The sequence below is a fragment of the Panthera onca genome, chromosome B1 (genome assembly GCF_046562875.1).
Source record: "Panthera onca isolate mPanOnc1 chromosome B1, mPanOnc1 haplotype 2, whole genome shotgun sequence".
Lineage (NCBI taxonomy): Eukaryota > Metazoa > Chordata > Mammalia > Carnivora > Felidae > Panthera > Panthera onca.
This window is the reverse complement of record NC_138342.1, coordinates 159913676-159935614: the sequence shown is the minus strand read 5'-3', so window position 1 is coordinate 159935614 and position 21939 is coordinate 159913676. Positions and strand designations below refer to the sequence as shown.

General features: G+C 50.4%; 1 long non-coding RNA gene across 1 annotated transcript in view; it reads left to right on the top strand.

Annotated features, from left to right (window-relative positions):
- Positions 1–256: 256 nt before the first annotated feature.
- The window catches only part of LOC132691833 (uncharacterized), an 80999-nt gene continuing 59316 nt past the window's right edge, over positions 257–21939 (top strand). The window contains exons 1-2 of the long non-coding RNA XR_009616017.3: positions 257–340; positions 1609–1711. This is a non-coding gene — a long non-coding RNA (uncharacterized LOC132691833). The remainder of the gene's footprint in view (positions 341–1608; positions 1712–21939) is intronic.

Sequence of the window (21939 nt, the reverse complement as noted above, 5' to 3'; positions counted from 1 at the left end):
AGGTAATTTGATAGACGAGTTGGCCAGCGCCCGCTTTGGGAATTAAGCAAAGCCTGAGCCGTGGAGACAGTGGGAAACAAGCTTGAGGGACTGGTGAGCGGGTGGCCTCATTTCACCCAGGGACAGCCCCAGCCCCAGCCCCACAGCTCAAATTGGAAGGCTTGAGTGTGCCAGGTCGACAGTTCCCATTTTTCTCTCAGCCTCTCCCTCCAAAATGCAGGACCGGCGGACCTTGCCGATGAGTCTCACCTGGGGTGGGGGTATCTGACCAAGTGTCGGGGAGGGCGTGAGGGCCAGTCTGTCCCCACCAGCCTACGTCTCATCTCCCAGAACCCACAGGGTAAGAACGCCAGCAAGGGATCTCTCGTTGGGTGAGCTCGCTTGTTTGTTGGGCAAACTCAGAGGGAAGAAGGGCCTTCCAGCAGATGGGCGTGTGGTATGCAAATAGGCGTCTCATGGGCCATGTGCAGAAAGTGACCGCCTGTGGCAAGCTGCGCCACTCTGCCGAGGGGGCCCGTTGCAAAGGGGGAAACTTGTAGATCCTCTCATCTCGATGGGGACTACTCATAGCTCTGACTTCAGATAAGCAGAACAAACAAGCCTCAGCCCAAGTGGGAACTGGTTCTGCCCCCTCTCTTTGCTTTTCTAAAGTCATCAAAGCCAAGTTCCTAAAGCCTGACTGTGTCACGGTGCTTTCTGATGGTTTCATTGTTTTGTTTATTGTGCTTATGACAGTGCTAACAGACCGCTTTCAAAGTGTGTTGATATTTCGGTTGTTTTTGAATGGCCCTTCTGTTTTTCTGCATCTGGACAGCATTACAGTCTGGCCCCAGGGACCCACTGGGTTCCTATAAAAGTGTACCAGGTCCCCTTTTGCAGAAAATATTGGCCATGGCAAGATCAGACACCCCATCTGGGCAGGAACCAACAGCAAAAACTAGAGCAGAATCATGAGACAGTATTCAGCAGCCAGGGAAGACGGGCCTGTGCTGGGTAGGGGCCAACGAGCACTGCCAGCTGTCCCGTGGGTGTTCTTTCTGTCCACGTTCACAGTGTCATCTTCCCGCTGGAGGACTTTGCCTAGCAGAGGGCACAGGGCGATGCCACTAAATGCCGGTGGTCATCGGTGGGTTCCCACTCTCTTTGTCTTCTCCCAGGTTGTCTGGTCAGTCATCAGCATTAGTGTCCAAATAGGGGGCTCCTGGGGACCAGACGGAAAACAAGAGCTGGAAGAAGGGGACCAGCATGGAGTCCAGGGGAAAACCAGAAGGAGCAGGGTTACTGGAGGGCAGGGCAAACATAGCTTACGCTGCTTCTCTTCATAGCTCTTGGGGGATCTTTCGCTACATTGTCCACAAGGGCTGAAGTGGGGAAAAGGTGGAAGAGTCCTCCTAAGCCTCGTCCTCAGCGTTTAGGCCTTTCCCTTTCGACTTCTCTGCCTGCCGCACGCCCTCCCTGCCACTTCTACAACCAGCTTCCTCCGGTGGGAGGGAGGCTTGGGGTACCGACCCGTGCAGAGGAAGTGAGTCACACAGGCGATCTCACTATGTAAGTTGAGTACAGGCTCTAATTCATTTCTTCAGGGTCTTCTCTGCTTTCTTCTTCCAGGATGGCTGAGATTTTCTTTAGCCCACGTACCCGACCAGCTTGTAAATGGTTCCCTCTCGTTTGGCTTCAGGAGTGGCAGGGCCCCTTTCTGCCTGACCTCCAGGTAATTCCGTGGCTCAGTGTGTGGCTCAGATTTAGCAAGCCCCTGAACTCGCTCTCTGAGTCAAATGGGACGAAGATGGAGAGGGCCGACTGTGACCTCTGGTGCCTCGGTGGTGCAGTTCCAGGGGCCCGGCAGGTCCAGAGGAGGGGAGGAGTTAGCTCTGTCAGTTACATCTCAAACCGAACCACAGGAGGCTTGTAGACTACAGTTAGTGTGTTCATGCACATCAGCTTGTTGGGGGAGGGGTCAGGGGCTGCAAAGTCTGATGGACCAGTGACGACTGGTCTCTACCCACTAAGCCTCAAAGTTCTTGACTTCTTTATGGCAATGCTCCCCAGTAGTTCCTTCTAGGTATATGCTACCATGTGAAAAATTCTTGTTTCAGCTCCCTGGCCTAATCTGGATCTTTCCCTTGAACTTTTAGCATCCGTAGAATCGCATGTGTTTACTGCATTTACTTTAGCCCAGCTGGGACACTTGATCAAACCCTCACTGGCACCATTTTATTTCTCAGGAGTTGCCTTGGCCCTTGATTCCAGCAAGGAGACAAAAGAGAGACACTGTGTCAAGGGCTGGGCACATCCCAACAGGCCGGGCTGACTGGCCTCTGAGAAGCCTTCACAAAGGCATGAGTATTCTATAAGAAGGCCACTTCCTGGTTTCCAGTGTGATTCTCTGGATAGGTGAGAAAGAACTGTGGCCTCCATCTGCCACACAGTGTGTGTGTGTGTGTGTGTGTGTGTGTGTGTGTGTGCGCGTGCGTATGTGTGAATATGCGTGTGTGAACGCTTGTCATTTTGAAAAATTTCAAACTTTATGTAGCAGTTTCTTTCTCACCAGGGTCTCTGCTTGTGTGAAACTTTAATTTTATAGCTTTGGCTGTTAATTCATCATGGGCACCACCATTAATAAATATTTATGGAGCTTTCACTGAGCACAGCATGTTGAAATAAGAACTATATATTTGACTCAGAGGAGTCGATAGCAGATGGGGGTAGATTTGGGGAGGGGTTGGAGAAATAATCACTGAGGGTTCTTCCAACCTTGGGATCTTACGACTTAATAACTAAAGCGAGAGGGTCCGCTTGACACGCGCTGGGCAGTCAGTCTGCTCAGACAAGAGAATGGGGCTACAAGAAGGTAGTCACCTTCAGAAAACCCACCCAATGCTGGTGGCACATATGTCTGGCAAGGGATTCAGGGCTGCAAAGGGATGGGATGAATCTTCTCGGCCTTTCCCATGGTGCCCTCTAAAAGTAAATATTTGCTGATTGAGTGATGGTTTGCCATTTGATTTTGGAATTTAAAAGAAACGTAGACTTTGGGGGGGAAATTTGGAGCCCATGGATTCTCTGGCAGGAAAGGACCAATTTGCTCCTGTTTTGTGGGGTGTCGGTGGCAGCTTGGTGCAAGTCTCCATTGGTGAGAACCCTGGAGTTGTGTGGGCAGAGAGCAAGTCTGGAGGGAGGGCTGCGTGCCTCTCACGGAGTTCAGTTAATCAGACCAGGAGCAGTCCGCCTGCCACAGCAGTGACTCAGGCCTCCTGGGGGGTTTTCTTCAACATTATGAAGATGAACAGGGCTCGGTGAATTCCCTTTGGACCTGGGCTTTGTGCTAATTGCCTCCATATTTATGGGAAGATGGGCCGACCACGGTGGCAGGCACTAGAGTGGAGTCCGTGGGTGCGCTCAGGAGAGTGGCCTGGGTTCTCGTGGAGTTGTGGAAAGGCGGATCTGAGCCCTGAGGGGTCAAGACACTCCTGCTGTCAGGTGGGCAAGCTATTATTATCACTATTCCCTTTGCGCAAAAGAGAAACAGAGACAGAAACCAGGAACGGTTACGTGCCTAAGGTAACACTGTCAGAACAGGGTCCACAGAGTCAAGGGCAACAGGAAATGGAGAGTCCCGATGGGCTGCCACTCAGTTCACAGATTTTCCACTGCCGTGTGGGTACGGGGAAGGCTGTCAAGCAGAGCTGAGTCTCTCTTTCTCACACAGGATGATGTTCAGTGTCTCACCAGCTGCTTTTCTCCTGTGTTAAACTGATGGGATTAGGGCTGAAGAGGGCTGATAGAGAAGCAGGGAACTAGGGAGTATTGCCTGCTTCCACATCTACTGCTACTTTAACTGTGTAGCTGCTTTACCGTTCCAGGCCTCTGTTCCCCTATCTGGAGAGTGAAGATAACAGTGATAACTAACCATCTCATAGGGTTGTTGGGGGTGTTAAATGAAATACTACATACAAGGAGATTTGCATCATGCGTGGAATACGAGTGGGTGCTTAATAACTATCAGGGGCCACTATAGGGAGGTTGTCTAGTGGTTTAAGGCACAGAATCAGAGCCTGACGATCTGAGCACCGAGAGGTTAAGTGACTTGCCAGGCCACACAGCTGCGAGGAGCACAGTTGTGGTGAGTTCCATGGTCAGTATAGGCATTCCTTGAGATCTTCCGGGTTGGGTTCCAGAGCACAACAATGAAGCAAGTATCAGGATAAAGCAAGTCAGCTGACTTCTTTGGTCTCCCAGGGCATGTAATAGTTATGTTTACCCTACAGTGTAGCCTATCAAGTGTGCAATAGCATTAGGTCTAAAAAAAAGTACATAACTTAAAAAAATTTTTTTTTCTAATGTTTATTTTTTTGGGAGAGAGACAGAGCATGAGCAGGGGAGGGGCAGAGGTGGGGGCAGGGGGAACACAGAATCTTGCCTGTCACAGATTCTGAGCTGTCAGCACAGAGTCTGACGTGGGGCTTGAGCTCACGAACCACGAGATCATGACCTGAGCCGACGTCGGCCGCTTAACCGCCTGAGCCACCCAGGCGCCCCATAAGTACGTATCTTAATTTAAAAATACTTTATTGCTAAAAAATGCTGACCATCACCCAAGCTTGCAGTGAAGGTGTCATCAGTGAACACAGATCACCATAACAACTATAACAATAACAACAGTGACAAAATTTGAAATATCGTGCGAATTACCAAAATGTGACACAAAACACAAAGTGAGCCGCAAATGCTGTTTGGGAAAACGGCGCTGAAAGATTTGTTTGAAGCAGGGTTGCCACAACCCTTCACTTTGTGAAAAATGCAGTGTCTGAGAAGTGCAGTGAAATGAGGTATGTACTCTTTCCAGACTTCTCTGTGCTAGATCCTTTGATCTGGGGGACTGGGATGGGGCTCTTCGAGCAGCAGTGCTGGTCACAGGAGCTGTGATCAGAAAATCACAGGGTTGGGGTGATCTGACTCCCTGGCTCCCCTGGACAGGGGCTACCTGGTGAAGTGCAAAGCACTGCAGGGGCTCTGGGGGACTGCTCCTCGTCGCCCTCCTGGGCCGGCTCTGGGCTAAGCCAGAGCAGCTGCCCTTGCCTACCCACAATCCAGTGGGGCCAGCTGCCTCCAGGCAGAGTGGAAGCCACGCGGTCCGGGCAGGATGGGGGTGCCCCGGCGCCCTGGGGATCTCGGTGCGGCTGTCAAGCCTCTGTTGGTGCCTGGTTCCCCCATAAAGCCATTATGTACTGGGAGAATTAATCATGCCGTTAGGTAAGCATTATGGCACTTTTATGGCAGCTTTGAAGCTAATCTGTCATTAATGCCTGCTGGATTATCATGATTTCTTGCAGTTGTGATTCATTAACTCGAGGCCTAATGGTAATTCTATTAAACATCTTCCATGACCGTTTGCCCCAACATGTCCCCACTCCATTCCATTGTGCCGCCACGGTGGCGTGACTGGCAACCTGTGTGGTCTTGGAAGAGATGGACAGGTCCCCCTGCCAGCTAGAAAGTGCCCAACCGTGCACCCACCCCCTGTCCCACCTCCGAGCACGCCTCCTCCCCATTCTAGCCGGACTTTTTAGCCCATCCTCGCCGTTCTCCCAGGGGTGGCCACGATGCCTTTCCGGAAACACCCATGGCTGCTTTCCAGAGCCCAGGCTGGGCAGACACCTGATGGCTCCACAGGTGACTGTTAGTCCCGCGGGCCCTACCTGTGGCCGACGTGGGTTTGGGGCCGAGAGAGAAACAGGGGCGCTGCTAAAGAAATCCGGCCACACGTGCCCCTTCCCCTTCTTGCTCAGAGCCAATGACACCCCCAGGGGAGGAGGCAGGCGGCCGGGACGGGAAGCAGGGGTGGCAAGCTGTTGACTGTGGGCCTGCCAGCATTAATAAAATCCCTTGGTGAGCTTTTTCAGAAAGAAATGGTTCTTTTAGGCTGGCTGTTCTCTGCAAAAGGTCAGCTTCGGGGCACGGCTTGACTGATGGGCTGTGAGTAGGCAAGAAAAAGAAAGCTGGGAGAAAGGGCTGCTGGGGGTGGGCCGACAGGAAGCCGGTGGAGGACTGGAGCACAGGCTCGTCCCAGGTGCCAGCATCTTGCCCCTCTTTCTGCACCATCAATCAAGCCCGGCTCCGATAGCTTCACAATTTGTAATGCCCCCGCCCCCTCCAACCTGCCCAAGTGCGCACCAGTGCTGACCCTTCTCGCCCCCATTCAGGCCTGTGCTGCCGCCCGGGTGATGGATGGCTTCTCCCCCCCCCCCCCCCCCCCCCCCCAGGCTCGCCTCGCCACAGCTGGGGAAACACGGGCAGGTAACAGAGGTCAAACCCGGGGCAGCCGTAGTGACCCAGTCACCCAGGCCAAGGGACTCTGTGTTCCCAGAGGCAGCAGGTGATGCCAGGGATAAAGAAATAGAACTGAGAGAGGAAGCAAGAGAAGATTCCAACTATATAAGGAAAGGGTGGGGGGGGGGGAGAGAAAAAAAACCCCAAACCAAAAAACCTCTCTGCATCCTGAGGTCTTCCAAGTCTTCTAAAAATCTCTAACATGGTGTGATGTCTTCTGTGCACAGCTACAACATTGCCTGCTCCACTCCATCTGTGTTTTCTCACGCCTGTGTGCTTTAAGAACCACTGAAATGGAAAACAAGTTAAAAAATACATAGATGTATATATAGTGAGACGGGAAAGAGAGAGGGCAGTACTCTGCAGCCCGTACTCACTTTTTTTTTTTGCACCAGTGTTTGTTGTAGGAAAAAGTGTATAAAAACAAACCCCAGACAACTGGAGTAAATATTCTCAACACATCAGCCGAGGAGAAGTCAGGATCCAAGGTTTCCATCCTTCCTCATTCTGGGCAGAGCTGGTAGGAAAAGAAAGGATCTCTGCCCGTTTTCCAGCTTCTAGGTGGTGTCCCCCGTTTCTCGTGCATGGATGAAATGGTTCTCCCGCTGGAGGCCGGCAAACTGTGCTGAAGTGTGGGCTGACCAGTTGGCCCAGTGGGGGCTGCCTTGGGAAGCTCCCTCCGAGGGCTTAGGGGCTTTCCGAACGCGGGGAGTGAAGGGTAGCCCAGACGTGGTGGGTGTATGTGCCTGTGTGCTTGTATGTGTGTGTGTATGTGTGTGTGCACACATGTGTGTGGTGCGGGAGAGGTCTGCGTCTGCTGCAAAGAGCAGCAGGTGAATTCAGTTCAGTGCGGGTGGCCTTGGGACCATCCTTGGCCGTGAGGACCAGGGACCCTGCTCTCGGACACCCCTGGAGCCCGGCCCAGACTTCCTCTTGGAACATCAGAGGCTGAGTAGGGGGTCCAGGCAAGGGAGTCTGGGGACCATGGATTTCCAAGTGACTTGAGCAGAGACAGCAGAGAGGGGTGGCTGGCAGGCCATGGAGGGGTCGGGGTTGGGGAAGCAAGGAAATGGAGGAAAGCAAAAACTGATAGGCGGTGGAAGGAGAGAGGAAGGGACAGGAAGAGCGCTGAGAGAAAGATCCAAGAGATAGATGGATCACGGGACAGGAGTCAGCAGGGAAAGAGAGAGGGAGAGGAAATTTAATGAGGGCAACTTGAAGGCCAGCTTTAACCAACAGCTGGCGGGGGGCCGGGTTTGATCTCCTTGTGAGTCAGGCGGCTTGATTAATTGTGGCCTGTGGAGGAGGACGGACACCTGGCCCTGCTGCTGAGCTCTTTGATCTCCGGGTTTCTCAGGGCCTGTGGGAGGGGAGTTGTTCGCCTGGCTGGGGGCTCCCTGAGAAGGAAGAGGGCGGCCCTGGAGAGGCTGGGAGAGTCAGGGCGGTGGGGGTGGGGGGGGGCGACGGGAAGGCGAGGGGGCAACACAAAGGCCAGGCGGGTCTGGAGCCGTGAACAAAGCCTCCGGGAGGAAGGTCAGCTGTGGGAATGGGGACCAGAGGCAGCCTTTGAAGGGGAAGTTTCACCCATAATCTCTGGGTGATTCTTTGGTGAGGGTTCCTTCACCCTCTTTCTTACACCTTTGTGTAGAGACAGCTGAACTGTCAGGGGGAACCAGGAAGAGCAGACAGCCATTTGCACAAAATTGTGTTATGTTGCTTGTGGCTATGGGGCTAGCTGGTTTAATGAAGGAGTGAGCTCTTCTAGGGGCATGAGGAGAAGGGAGGTGTAGGACTCCCTGGAACTGGCTCCATTTTATGCATGTTGGATGGAAACAGATTTGAGAAAAGAAAGCGACATATTGCCAAAAAAAAAAAAAAAAAAAAAAAACCCACCCAACCCTCCAGAAGAAGGAAAAAAGGAACTAAAACCCTAATGCCCTTAAAAAAGAAAACCAAAAAAAAAAAAAAAAAGTCATATATTATGTCTTTGGACTAAAGCCAATGGTGTTCTGCCAATTTCAAATAATAGTGTAACTTGATTAAGAAACTTTACAGGATTTAAAGTTGTTGGCTTTTCTGACTCCTCTCTGAGACTTCTCCGTAAGTCACTGTCTACACCAGGCTAATTTGTTCCCAGATTCCTTAATCTTTTGCAAGTTGGTGATGACGTTTATGACTTGGTAGCCATATTGGAAGTGTTCATGATTTCTTTTGCTCATGACTTGCTAGCAGAATTTTTGGGCGGCTTAAAACATCACCCTGAAAATGTCCTGCTCTCGAAATACTCTGTGTGTGTGTGTGTGTGTGTGTGTGTGTGTGTGTGTGCGCGCGCGCGCGTTGTGTAAGCTCTTCAAGCTTTACCTGCCCTTGCCCTCCTTTGGGGTGGGCAAACTCCTGCTCATAGCTGCCTTAAGTCTCAGACACAAGAATGGGAACAAGAATGTCTCCCTAGAGTTCAGCCTGCACATGGCACATAGGACGCCAAAGGCTCTGAAGACCAGCTGCAAAGGGAATTCTAGAAGGAAGGAGAGGGGCACCTGGGTGGCTCAGGTGGTTAAGTGTCTGACTCTTGGTTTCGGCTCAGATCACGATCTCATGGTGTGTTGAGCTCTGTGCTGACATCTCGAAGCTTGCTTGGGATTCTCTCTCTCCTTCTCTTTCTGCCCCTCTCCCACTTGTGCATACACACACACACACACACACACACACGCACTCTCTCTCAAAAAAAAAAAAAAAAAAAAAAAAGAAGTGAAGGAGGACAGTTTTTCTGGTGGGATCAGAGTTTTGACTGAATGACCTGAGTGTGGTTTGGAAGGCACTGGCCTTGCCTGTGAATGAATGTCCAGCTCTGTATTCAGTCACTAGCTCTGGACTTTGGGCCTGCCGCTTCATAGCCCTGGAACTTCAGTTTCCTCATCTATCAAATGGGATAAGAAAAAATACTTGCCTCACAGGCTTGTTGTGAGGATTAAACACATTAGTATATGTGAAAGCACCCTGTAAATGATGAAGCCTTCAATTAACAGCAGGCATTAGAATTACTGCTTACATTACAGAAGCCCGGGTCCCTTTAAACACTCGTGTTGACAGCAAGGATGTTTTAATTTCAAACAGGGTTTGCTCATGGAGGGCATTAGAAAATGAGATCCCATGTTACCTACTCTCCCTGGGGCACTATTTACTAATAAGTACGTTTTGTTCATAAATGTCCCATAAAATCTAGCTGAAATCCTTTCTCCTGCTGGCTTGGCTTTTGTGGATATGACTAGGCAGGAGCCATTGGAAACACCCTCCGGTAGTAGGGTTCTTGGTCTGTGAGCTGGGGTACCTGGCCTTTCCAGGGAGGGCATGGCCGGTTTGACCTGTCGGTCTCCGCTGTACGGTGGGTCTCTTAAATCTTGCTCTTCCCACTTTGGCCTGATTTGCTTGTTTGTGAGAAAAACACTGTATTCTTTGAGCCTGGGCTTCCTGGAGCTTCCTGGATGTTTCTCCATTGGTCGGTGGTAGTCAGGTGTAGGGATATTGCTACCATCCACGGGCTAGATGCGTGGTGCCTGGAGCTCAGGCTCTGGTTCGAACGGCGGCTCTGATGTGAGGGCCATGGGCCGTGGGACAAGCCATTACTAAAATGGGAAGGGCAGTGTTTACCCGTCGATGGTTGCAGTGAGGACAAAGAGGGCCTATATAAAACTCCTAATCAACATCTGGCACATAGCTGATGCTCACTAAATGATTATTCTTGTAGACCCGCGGTCTCAACCCTGGCTGTCCGTTGAAATGACGAAGGTTAGTTAAAATTCCAAAGCCTGGGCCCCACCTCCAGAAATTCTGATTTAATTAGTGTAGACTTAAAACCCAGGTGGTTCTAATGTGTAACCAGGGTTCAGAAATAGTGCTTTTCAAATTTAATGTTCATATAAAATACCTGGGGAATCTTAACAAAATGAAGATTCTGCATCAGTACACGTGGGGCAGCAGAACCTGTGCATTGCTGATAGGCCTGCTAATGCCTGGGTAGGGACCACACTTTGGGTGGCAAGGCTCCATCCTTTCCTGATCCTCATAGCTCAGTGCACCTGGCCATGGCCATGGATGGAGACCTGGGAAGCAGGTAGAAGTGAACACAGGAAGTGAACACCTGAGAGGCAGCTGAAGGGTGCCTTCAGAGGCTTGCTGAAGGGTGTTCCTGCCAGGTACCATTCTGGAATCTGCAGTCCTCCTCAACACACACACACACACGTGCACACACACACACACACATGTGTGCATGCACATGCCTCCTTCTGAACCCAGTCTTCAATACCCATATAAACAGCAGCCAGATGATGTTTTCCAGTGTTTTAATATCTTTTCATGTTTTCTACTTTATTCTGTGAAGACGACCAAATGAATGGAAACATTAGCCATGGAATATTAAGGGCCCAGGTCATGAGTTTTAAGTATCCATTTGTAATACCCAACTGGAAAAAGTAATCTCTAACCTGGACCTGTAAATAATAAGCTTAAGACCCTTACATGGCCGAATGAAATTCCCACAGGGGAGTATATTCCTGGGGCAGATCCCAGTGAGGCTGAGGAGGCTGAGGGTAAACGGCTACTGATGCTGGCCCAGGAAAGACGGGATGCATCGATGAGAGAGAGAACTGACCAGAACAAAGGGCTTCTGAGTAATGGGAAAGGGTCTTCCAGATAGCACTCAGTCTGGAAGATTTTTTTTCCCCCATAATGACGGGCACATATATAAACTATTGCCTTCTCCCAACAGGTGCAGATGACTGGGGTGTTTGGGGGCAGGCCCTTTTGCCAAGGACCCTGACAGAATGGGTTTTCCATGCGGTGGTATGCTAACACCATAGTTCATGAGTTTATAGAATAATAAATGGAGAAAGGAAGAACCAGAGTCGATCTATGGTTGATGAAGACCCTTCATGAAAGAATGAACTTTGTTGAACAATTGAGAGCCCTCTCCAGTTAGACTATCAGCTCAGATCCAAGAAGTGGGGAGTCTGACATGCATGTAGTGACGTGGGTCTGGGACCACCCTGCGTGGCATGCATGATCTGATCAAGAAGGGATGAATGGTTAGGACAGCTATGGAAGAAGGAAGCCTAACCTGGCCCATGTTGGAGGCTTTCACTAGTCGCCAAGGAAAAGAATTTTGCCATATGGCTGAGGTATGGTAGCTGACGCCAGAACCACATGGTAGCCACGCCTATATTTTTGGTTGGATCATTCAATTGGGCTAAGTTAACTATTCAGCAAACAGCACAGAGTGTTTCTGTGGTTCAGGTCAGGACCTTCTGTCTCAGGCCCTTTCATTGTCTTTCTAAAGCCGGGCGTTGGAGACATGTGTCAGGGCAGGAGGAACCCAGCTGCCAATCACTGTTGAGATCCTGGTGTATCGGGCAGTTAGGTGGGCAGCCCCTTTTAGTGGAAGATTCCTGCACACAGGTTGCTCTTGCCTTGAGGTGCCGCTCATTCCCAGAAATCCAGGGGATAAGCCCCAGGCAAGCTTCAGCGGGCTTGCCCAAGCACATCTACCTCCAAGAAGTCTGGGGCCTGCTTGCACGCAGAAATCGACAAGTACCGTTCTGGAAATCTTATCTTACTGCTCCTTTCCCCTCCACCAGTCCCCCTCCTCTGTCACCTCCTCTTTCCCTCCTCTGGAATCCTAGTCCCAGATGTGACTTCTCTGTTTCCTTTGGCTGGGAATTTGCCGTTTTCCCATAACCCAGTCATGGGTTGCCTGTTAGAGAAACCAAAAAACTCCAACTTTCTGGGAAGACATCTAATTAAATTCCCAAAGAGGGAAGAGGAAAGCCCCCCTCTGAAACAGACAGATAGAACCTCCGGAGACATAATCATCCCAGCAGAGAAAGTGCCCGGGCTAAGCCTGGTGAACCGGTAACGTGGTGTTCTGTTTCTTAATGTCCTCTGCGAAGAAGCTGGCCCTGGGTTTAAAATAGCCCTCTGGTAAAAGCAACTATTTAAAGAGTATTGGGGTCTGAGAAATGCAAAACAAAGTGTTGTTGATTAAAAACACATGGTTTGTTCTCGAGACGCGAGTAGCCAGCAAAATCAAATGTGACAGTGTTTTGGCTTTTTCTATCCCACAAGACATGATGGTGATTTATTAGAGTGATGTCAGCTGTGGTTAAAAAGAGTTTGCTGTGTTGTCTTAATAAAAAGAGGCTTTACCTTGGAGCTGTCAAACTCCCTCTTTCCTCTGGCTCGAGGCAGTGGCTGCTGGGCCCTTGGCCCTCATGCAGGGGCTTCACCCCAAGGGGCAAAGCTCTGCCTTCGGGAAGTTCGTGAGGTCACAGGGCACTGAGTGCTTCTTGATGGAGATGCAGGATGGCCTTGCGGGGGCTGCAGTCTGCTCTGGGTTTGTTCAGTCCGTGCAGAGTGCAGGTGTCATAGCCAACTTGGAGCTGGAGCTTGGCCTGACTTGGAGGGGAGTTGGAGGGAATCCTATGGAAGGGAAGAGACCCTTGCCCATGGCCTTCTCCAGGTACCCTGGGCAGAAGCTTAATGGTCAGCAGGGTATGTAATCTGCTGAAAACAATGAGAAATTGGGCTATTAGCTCAACACGAGGAGAATCTCCTAGCTGAAACTCTTTGGCTCTAAGGAGAGAAACACCTCAAACAAATTCAAGTATCCAGGGTATACTGAAAGGACACAATAGGTCATCTCACAGACGTCTAAGAAGGGACAGGCTATCCTGGGGGACGAGGTGGGTGGCCAGGTCTGGAGCATCTGTCTTCTTCGTGGCCTTGGCTTGCAACAGCTGTGCCCAACACCACATGACCGCATTTTTGTTCATAGACCACCGTCTTTCTCCACTTAGTCTCATTGTGTCAATTCCAGATTCCAGAGAGAGCGAATCCAGGTGGTATAACTGGAGTCAGATATCTATCTCTGGTCCAGTCGGCAGCAGCTGGGAGCCAGGGCCTGGGTGGTGGGGTTCCAGGTAGCCAGTGGAGAAGCTGGGCCAGGAGGCAATGTTAGGGGGTAGACCCAGAAAGGAGCCGTGTGTGTTACCAGGGCAGGTGAAGAAAGGAATTATAGGTAGAGAGAATTTGATAATTGTGGGAGAATTTGGGAGAATTTGATAATTGTGATTTGTGAATGCCTCTTGCTCTTTTTTTCTTTAGTTTTTATTAAAAAAAATTTTTTTTTAGGGTTTATTTATCTTTAAGAGACAGAGAGTGAGTGGGGGAGGGACAGAGAGACAGGGAGACACAGAATCCAAAGCAGACTCCAGGCTGTCAGCGCAGAACCCAATGGGGGGCTCGAACCCACGAACTGTGAGATCATGACCTGAGCCAAAGCCAGATGCTTAACCAACTGAATCACCCAGGAGCCCTCCTTGCTCTTTATTCTGTAGGAAGGATAACCACCCCAACAGGAGAATGGAATCCCAGCAGACACCTTGAACATCTTTCCCGGAGACGCACCCAGGAAGTGAGATGACATTATCATTTCCTAAATTAATATATGGATTTTTTTTCTAGCTGTAAAGAAACACATACATGACTGTAGAAGCCTTGGAAAACAGGAACACACAGGGATGGATATAAACAGCACCTGTAATCTAAGATAACGGCTGTTAACATATTGGTATATTTCCTCCTATCCTTTTTTTTTCTTTAAGTAGTAACCTGGGGCTATGTGAACGATCTGGGCTTAAGATCTATCTTTTGACTGTAATTATGTGTCGTCAGACTCTAAGACTTGAGGGTTGCTTGAAATTTATTCCCATAATTTTCCTGGAGCGCCCAGTGTTGTTTTTCCCCTGCTCCTTTACCTTTCCCTGTAGGGGGCAGCTCAAATAGAATCGATACTCTGTACTACCTACCCCCATCCCCCCCCCCCCCCCCCCCCCCCCAGCCCGTGGCTTTTGTGCAAGGCAGCCCGCGCCCCAGCCATCCCATAGCTTTTCAACTGTTTCCACTCGTGAGTCCCTTCCACCCCCCCCTTCCTCAGGGGGGTGACTTTTCTTTGAAGCCACAAATCCCATCTCCTCAGTTCTTGCTGAACACCCTTTACTGGTCCTCCTTTGCATTTAGGGTAAGATAGACAAAACTTTCCCCATGGCCCTCTGGCTTGCTTGCTCACTGTTCCCAGCTATGCGCACCTTCCCTCAGCCCTTGGACTGTCTTAGTCGTGTTCTTGCCTCAGGCCTTCACAAACGCTGCTCCTGCTTTCTGCTCTTCAGCCGGTTTTCCTGGACTCAGCTTCCAGGCTGAGGTCAACGTCGCTTTTCCAGAGAAGCCTCTTCTGACTGTGGCACCCTTAGAGTCCCTCAACATCTCCTTTACCTTTCCTTCATGGCAGACCACGGTTTGCAATTATGCGTTTATTTGTTTGGTTATTGCCTCACATCTGTCTCCTGGACAGATAGGAATGCTCCCTGAGGCAGGGCGGATCTGTTTTAGTGCATGCTATACCCTACACTTGCTGTCATCCCGAATTTGGCCACCCCGCCCCCTTGGCAGCACGTGTCATAGATTAGGTGCTAAATCAATGCTCGTTGAGCGAGTGAGTGAATCCAGCGCTTATCTGGTACCGATACATAAGCGAAGAGTGCCATGTTGTAGTATTGGATTTGGAGGTCTAGGGAGAGAAGATGGTTTTCCACAAAGCCTTGGCACGAGCGGTCTTCACATTGCCAGTCTTTTGTGAGTGCCTCGGAGCTGCCTGGCACACGGTGACTTGCTATGTGGTGAGGCCTGCGTTTGACACGTATGTGCTAAGGGGCTGGGGCGTGCGGCAGGTGCGTGAGCTGGTGAGTGAGGCGGCTGTCCGGTGAGGCAGCTACAGCTTGATGTGGCTTTGCCACGCTTACCACCCACATTCAGGTGCGTGAGCTGGTGAGTGAGGCGGCTGTCCAGTGAGGCAGCTACAGCTTGATGTGGCTTTGCCACGCTTACCACCCACATTCTGTAGGGAGAGATCATTCTAGAGCGCTTCTGACATCTGGCAGGCCTCCTGGGGTTGAACACCTCCACGGGGCAGAGCTCTCTGCCTCTGAATCAGTCTCGTAGGCTGCTCTGGCTGTTCGATAGGTCTTGCCTCAGTTAAAGATGGATGTAGCTTCCCCAGAACCTTTAACTATGGATTGCCTTCTGAGATGTTTCTCCAGAGGAGAATTCAATGGACGTTTATTGAACACCGGGATGTTGTACCAGGTAGGGATCCGGGCGCTGGCTGTAGACAGCTGAATAAGACACATGGAAAGCCAGGCTGGGGAATACCAATGCGTGCACAGCGTGCTGTCACAGCATTATCTCAGTTCATCACAACGGTCTTACGACGTGCATGTTGAAGAAATAGAGGCTTTGAGTGCGCACGACTTACCCGAAATCCCACAGTTTGGGCACAAGGGAGAGCTACGGCCCAATCTCGTCTTTTGACTCCAATCCAGCGTTCGCTTTTCCTATCCGAGGCTGAAGATATGAATGTACTTCTGCTTTGTGCCCCTAGTACGTTCGAGGGTAGCTAATGTGCTCCCCGAGTTCTCTTTCTTCCTGAGTGAACTTGATACCCGCCCCCCAAATTGGTCTTCCTGGACTCGATCACGTGGGCACATCCTTGCAGTTTGCAGAGGGTCACGGCTACAGTCGGGCCTGGTTCGTACTTGGGTGGGAGAAGGTCATTCTGCAGACCTCTTCCATATGCAGATAGGAGGGTCTCAACCTTGAAAGCTAGAGTCTGAAGAGGAATTCGGGATGGGTATCCTCCCCAGGCAACGAAACCAACTTGCTCAGCCTGGCACCTTTTTTTTTTCTAGGACATTTCGGGAGGTGCTCTCCCAGCCAGAACTATCTAGTGAAAGATGATGGATGTACAGGTTTCCGGGGCAATGTCTGACACTCGGGGCATCTTCTTAATGACATCCCTGTTGGGGCACCGTCTGACTTCAATAGTTCACGTGACAGAACGCTCATGACCACCTGAGAAATTTCATTACACCTACTGACAGATCCATTAGATTTTTGGCTCAACACAGAAGGAAAATTTCTGTCTCTTTGTAGCTTCCAGTATCGGTCTCCTTGTGGCTGGGAAGCATAAGGGCAGTGCCTCTCCCCCGTGGCAGGCTGGCGTACATGAAGTGCATGGGGAGTCCCAGCCTGAGCCCAGGCCTGGTCAGGCATGTCTGAGCAGGCCTGGTGAACTGCCAGGGTGGGCCTGTGCAAAGGGAGCCTCCTGGGAAGGAGCTCATCGCGGAGGAAGAAGGAACTAGCACAAACAGCTGGCCTGGTAACCGAGCTTTGATTGCAGCAGGGCGGGCATAATTCTGAGCATGGTCTGGTGAATGGCTCACAACTGGGTTTGGTTCGCATCTCAGGCCCCATCGGGCTTCTTCACAAAACCTGTGGAGAGCAAAGGGGCTATATGTACATATGGAAACCACGGTGTGAACTGACACGTGGTAGTCACTGGGAAACCAGCTTTGGGATTCGCCTTTAGAGTCAAACACACAATGGGGGGGAGGTGGTGCAGAGGCTCTCTCCTTTACCACGTCACGGAACCCCACCGTTCTTTGGCCTCGGGGGGCCTCTAGCCCCTGTGGGACAGCAAGACCTAACAAGAGGTGACCAGTGTCCTGGTAGAGGGTCTAGAGCAGGCCAAAGGGAACAAAATGGTCTATGGCCGGAAAATTGTGTGTGTGTCTTGTGCATACATGAGGCAACCCCTAGACATATTGGGGGTTAATTATGGAGGGGCTGATACCCTGAGTGAGCCAGTAAAAGTTAAGTCATTGTTACTAATACAAATAGGCTGTAGGCAGGGAAAGCGGGGGGGCCTGGGTCCCACCTGCCAGCTTCTCTTTTCCTGGTTGAACACCCCAATGTCCTCTGTTACTTTTCAGACCCATGGTTCTGAGTCCCCCACTGTTCTCATTACTCTCTTTTGGAACCACTCCAGGCTGTGAGAGCCAAAACTGTTTGCTATGAGAATTTAAAGAAATCCTAGAATTAAGATGGCCCAACTTTCCTTTTTTGACTAGATGAAATGAAGGCTCATATAGACTTGAAGGGACCTGCCCCAGCTCTGTGTTCCCAGCCAGTAGAAGAGCGAGGACCGCCCCCAGGTCACATAACCATACTTTCCTCTCCATTTCAACAAAATGGAGTTCAAATCTGAGTCAGGGACTTGGAACATTTGCACAAACGCATGTTCTCTTGGCCAGGCACGGCACAACTTTGTCCTGCGGTTGTGAGACGCATTTGGTTTTAAGGGAAACAGATCTAGTTTTTCACTGTGCAAACCAGTTTGGTGGGGCAGTCCCAGGGGGCAATGCCAGCACATTTCTGTGAGGAGGATATTGTGGAAAGAACATTTTCTTCCCTGTGAGGAATAAGGGCTTTGCGGGTCGCTCTCGGCAGATCTGGAAAGAGACTGAAGAGGATGGGCCGGTGACCCTAAAACAAGGGGGTCACTTGGGACAGTTGAGTCCTCAGACAGAAAATCCCCCAGAAGACCTGACCGGGAAAATGTCCTGCCATCAGCTGAGGTCCCAGAGGGAGAGCAGAGAGGGATCCACGTAGCCAGCGGACTCGCTTGGGTGTTGGAAACGGGAAGGAAGAGTTGCAGTCGGGGAGTGTCCGTCTTTTGTTGGGACCAAAACTCTGGGATGGCCTGCAGATATCAGTACTTCAGAAACCATCTTGCCCTTCCTCTAGAGTTTACATCTGTAGTCAGGGCTAGCAAGTAGACTTTGCTTCTAGCTCAAGTCCAGTTGGTTGACGCCCAATGCCAGAAGAATGGTTAAGAAGGGTTCCCGGGCGCCTGGGTGGCTCAGTCAGTTAAGCGGCCGACTTCAGCTCAGGTCACGATCTCGCGGTCTGTGAGTTCAAGCCCCGTGTCAGGCTCTGTGCTGACAGCTCAGAGCCTGGAGCCTGTTTCAGATTCTGTGTCTCCCTCTCTCTCTGACCCTCCCCCGTTCATGCTTTGTCTCTCTCTGTCTCAAAAATAAATAAATGTTTAAAAAAAAAAAAAAAAAGAAGGGTTCTGAGGCAGGAGTGAGTGTTGCGATTAGCTGACAGTGCCTTCTGTCACCCTGGCAGGGAGGAGAGTGATGATGAGGTTTGGGTGTTGTGGATAATGGACCCCTCACGATTAGGTCCCCATGCTCATCTCTGCAGCTTGTGTACAGGTTATGTTACATGGCCAAGGGGAGTGAAGGCTGCAGATGGGCTGACCTTATCTGGGTGGGTCCAAAGGAGTCCCAAGGGTCCCTATAAGTGAAAGAAGGAGATGGGGACTCAGAGTCAGTGATGTGATGTGGAAAAGACTAGCGGACATTGCTGGCTTTGAAGATGGAGGAGACCACAAGCCCATAAATGCAGGCAGCCTCTAAGAACTGGAAAAGGCACGGAAACAGATTTTCCCCTGGAGGTTCCAGAAAGGAACACAGTTCTGCTGATGCCTTGACTTTAGCCCTGTAAGAACCATTTTGGACTTGTGGCCTCCAGATGTATAAGAGAATAATACATTTGTGTTATTTTGAACCACAAAACCTGTGGTATTTTGTCATAGCAGCAAAAGGGAACCCATACAATCTCCATTATTTTCCACCCGTGACTCATCAGGGCAACTTCCCTTATGTTTGACCTAACGTTCTCATTCCATTGCTCCAGCCCTTTCTTGGGACACCTGGAACAGGGTCTGGTCTCTAAGGTTGTTGAGACGCCAGGGCAATTTTCCTTATGAGAGACACCACCACTGGGAAACCCTCAAAAGTGGATCACACAGGTTTTGTGATTTTCCTACACACTTAAAGTGAGTAGGGGGGTCTGGAGAGCATCCCTGACAGGCAGGTTCAGAGCTGGGCACCAGGCTCCTGGTTATCACTGCCACACCACGCAGCACTGGGCTGGGGACAAGGTGCTAGCCTGGGACCCCCGGCCTGGCCCTCAGTTTTCTTGCCCATGAGGTAAGCTCTACATGACCTCAGGGGATGTCTGATAGTCTGTAGCTTTAAGTACTGGAAATGATGGTGGAAAAACTAACAAAATGAGCCCCATTTTACGGATGAGAACATAGAGGTTCAGAGCGATCAAGTCCTTTTCTAAGTCATCCAGCTCGTAGGCTGAGGCATCATGATTCAAATCCTGATGTCAGGAGCCCATGCTTTTTCCAGGATATCATGAATCCTCACGATAAAGATCCCTTCCTCCCCCTTCTTCCCCCTCCCTTCCTCTCTCTCCCCCTTTTTTTCTTCCCCCTCCCTCCCCCTCCCTCCCTCCCTCTCCTTCCTCCTTTCCCCTCCACTGCACTCTCTCCCTCCCCCTTCCTCCTTCTTCCCCTCCCTCCCTTCTTCCCTCCCTTCCTTCAAGGGCTCTGGCCCTGGGTTATGCTGAGGACTCGATCCGGGTGGCCACAACCAGAGGCTGAGCCCAGGAATGATGCTTTTGGGGTGAAGCTCTTGGGGTATGCCAGGAGCCCAGTGGTGGAACAAGAATAATTCTTCTATCTGGGATTTCATTTCTTTTCCTGGCTCTCCTGGGAACCAGTTGTGTGGTTGTGGGTAAGTCACTTTATTTTTCCTGGCCTCAGTGTCCTGGCCTGTGAAATGGGAAGGATGAACGGGAATCAGTGTTATCTTTCTTTCTTTTTTTTAAGTTTATTTTTATTAATTTTTGAGAGAGAGAGAGAGAATGAGAGAGAGAGAGAGAGAGAGAGAGAGGCACGTGAGCTGGGGAGGGGCAGAAAGAGAGAGAGAGAGAGAGAGAGAGAGAGAGAGAGAGAGAGAGGAATCCTAAGCAGGCTCTGATGTAATCTAAGGCTCTTAGTAATGTAAGCAGGCCAGACATGGGGCCATGGGGCTCGAACTCAATGACAGTGTGAGATCATGACCTGAGCCGAGATCAAGAGTCAGACGCTAAATGGACTGAGCCACCCAGGAGCCCCTGGAATCAGTGTTTTCTAACCATTTCTTTTTAAAAATCATGCCACCTCAGCTAGGGAAATTTTATTGAGCACTGCTTGCTGCCATTTATATTACAAAAGCAATTTATTAGTCTTTTTTACATTTTGGGGTAAACCATACATAAATCATGCTTTTCAAATCATACATTCCCCTGTTCCCCTACCCCATTTCTGGGCAAAGCACTCCTCCGTCCATCCTGCCATCTTGCCCATGGTTGAGAATCCCTTCATTTCATGGTTTGAAATTTTGTTCCAGGTATAAGATTATTGGAGTTGGAGGATATATACATATACATATACATATACATATACATATACATATACATATATATATATATATCCTCCAACTCCAATAATATACATATAATATACTATATGTTATACATATATTATATATATATATATTATATATATTCTGGAAGAAAGGAGATGAGACAGCCTTTCTGTGTTGCACATCTCTCTTCCTGGACCACCCCATTTTTCTCTGCACATCTCTCTTCCTCCCACCCCATTTTTCTCTGCCTGGACCAGTTCTCACTCTGTGCCCCCCATGCACGCCCCTTGGGGGGCTCCGAAGCAGCAGGCAGGCGGCCCTCCTGAGTGAGCCGACCATCTCTCAGCGAGACTGCCAGCGTGGTTATCTTCTATTTCTGCCATGTGCTGTAACACAAGAGTGAGCTCAACTTCAGAGATTATCACCTCTCATCTTTTATTCTCCCTTTTCTCCTCTCCTTTTTCTTCCTGCAAGATGATAAAATTGCCAGACAAGCCCTCCTTTCCTCTCGGCCTAGTGAGAGCTCGGAGATATTTACTTCTCGGGTACACACAGCTGTAATCTCCCTAACCAGATTTTATCACAGTTAAGCGAGTTAAATTCTCCTGGTTTAATCCCCCATGTGCTGTGGTTTTTTGAGTATAAAGCTTTCGACCTCTTTTGATACAATATGGCAACTCTGGTCCACTGGATATAATTAGACATCGGGCAAAGAGGTTTCAATTTGACTGAGCTGGAAAAGAAGGGGCCCCCTGCGAAAGAGCTTTGGGTGGAAGAAGGTACGTGGAAAAGCGCATTTGCTCACGAGAGGAAAGGAGGAGGGTGTGCAGGTGTTTTGCAGGGCCTGGGGACTCTCTCTAGTCATGTGAGCCCTTGGTGGCCGGTCAGTAATGTGAGGTTGAAATCGAGTTAGCCCCCTGTGTCCTTATCTGTCCGTGTTGTCCCTAAACCCCGTGCGGGCCACAGTGGCCGGAAGACAGGACAAGCAAATGGCTCCGTGCCTCAGCTTGGAGAATATGCTGTTTCTAGTGGGAGATACAAGATGTATACTGGCACCTCTAGAACACATAACGAGGGCAGATAAAGACCAAAGGCTAAATCAGATGTGGCCCAAACTATCCAACATTCCAGGGTGTGGGGAATGGTGAGGGAGCAGGAGATCAGCGTTTCACAGAAAGGTGAAACCTTCTGAACTCAGGTGGACACGGGAGTGGGCTTGGGAGACTGGACGGGCCCCGAGTGCAGGCGGTGGCCTGGGGATGGGGGCACAGGTCGGAGAGCAACGTGCCGAGAACGGGCATCAGCAGCAACCAGGGCTCGGGAGGAGGGAGGAGCCTGCTGCGTGTCACGTCCCACGAGGAGACCACGGGCCAGCTCTTTATGCCCAGAGGTCACT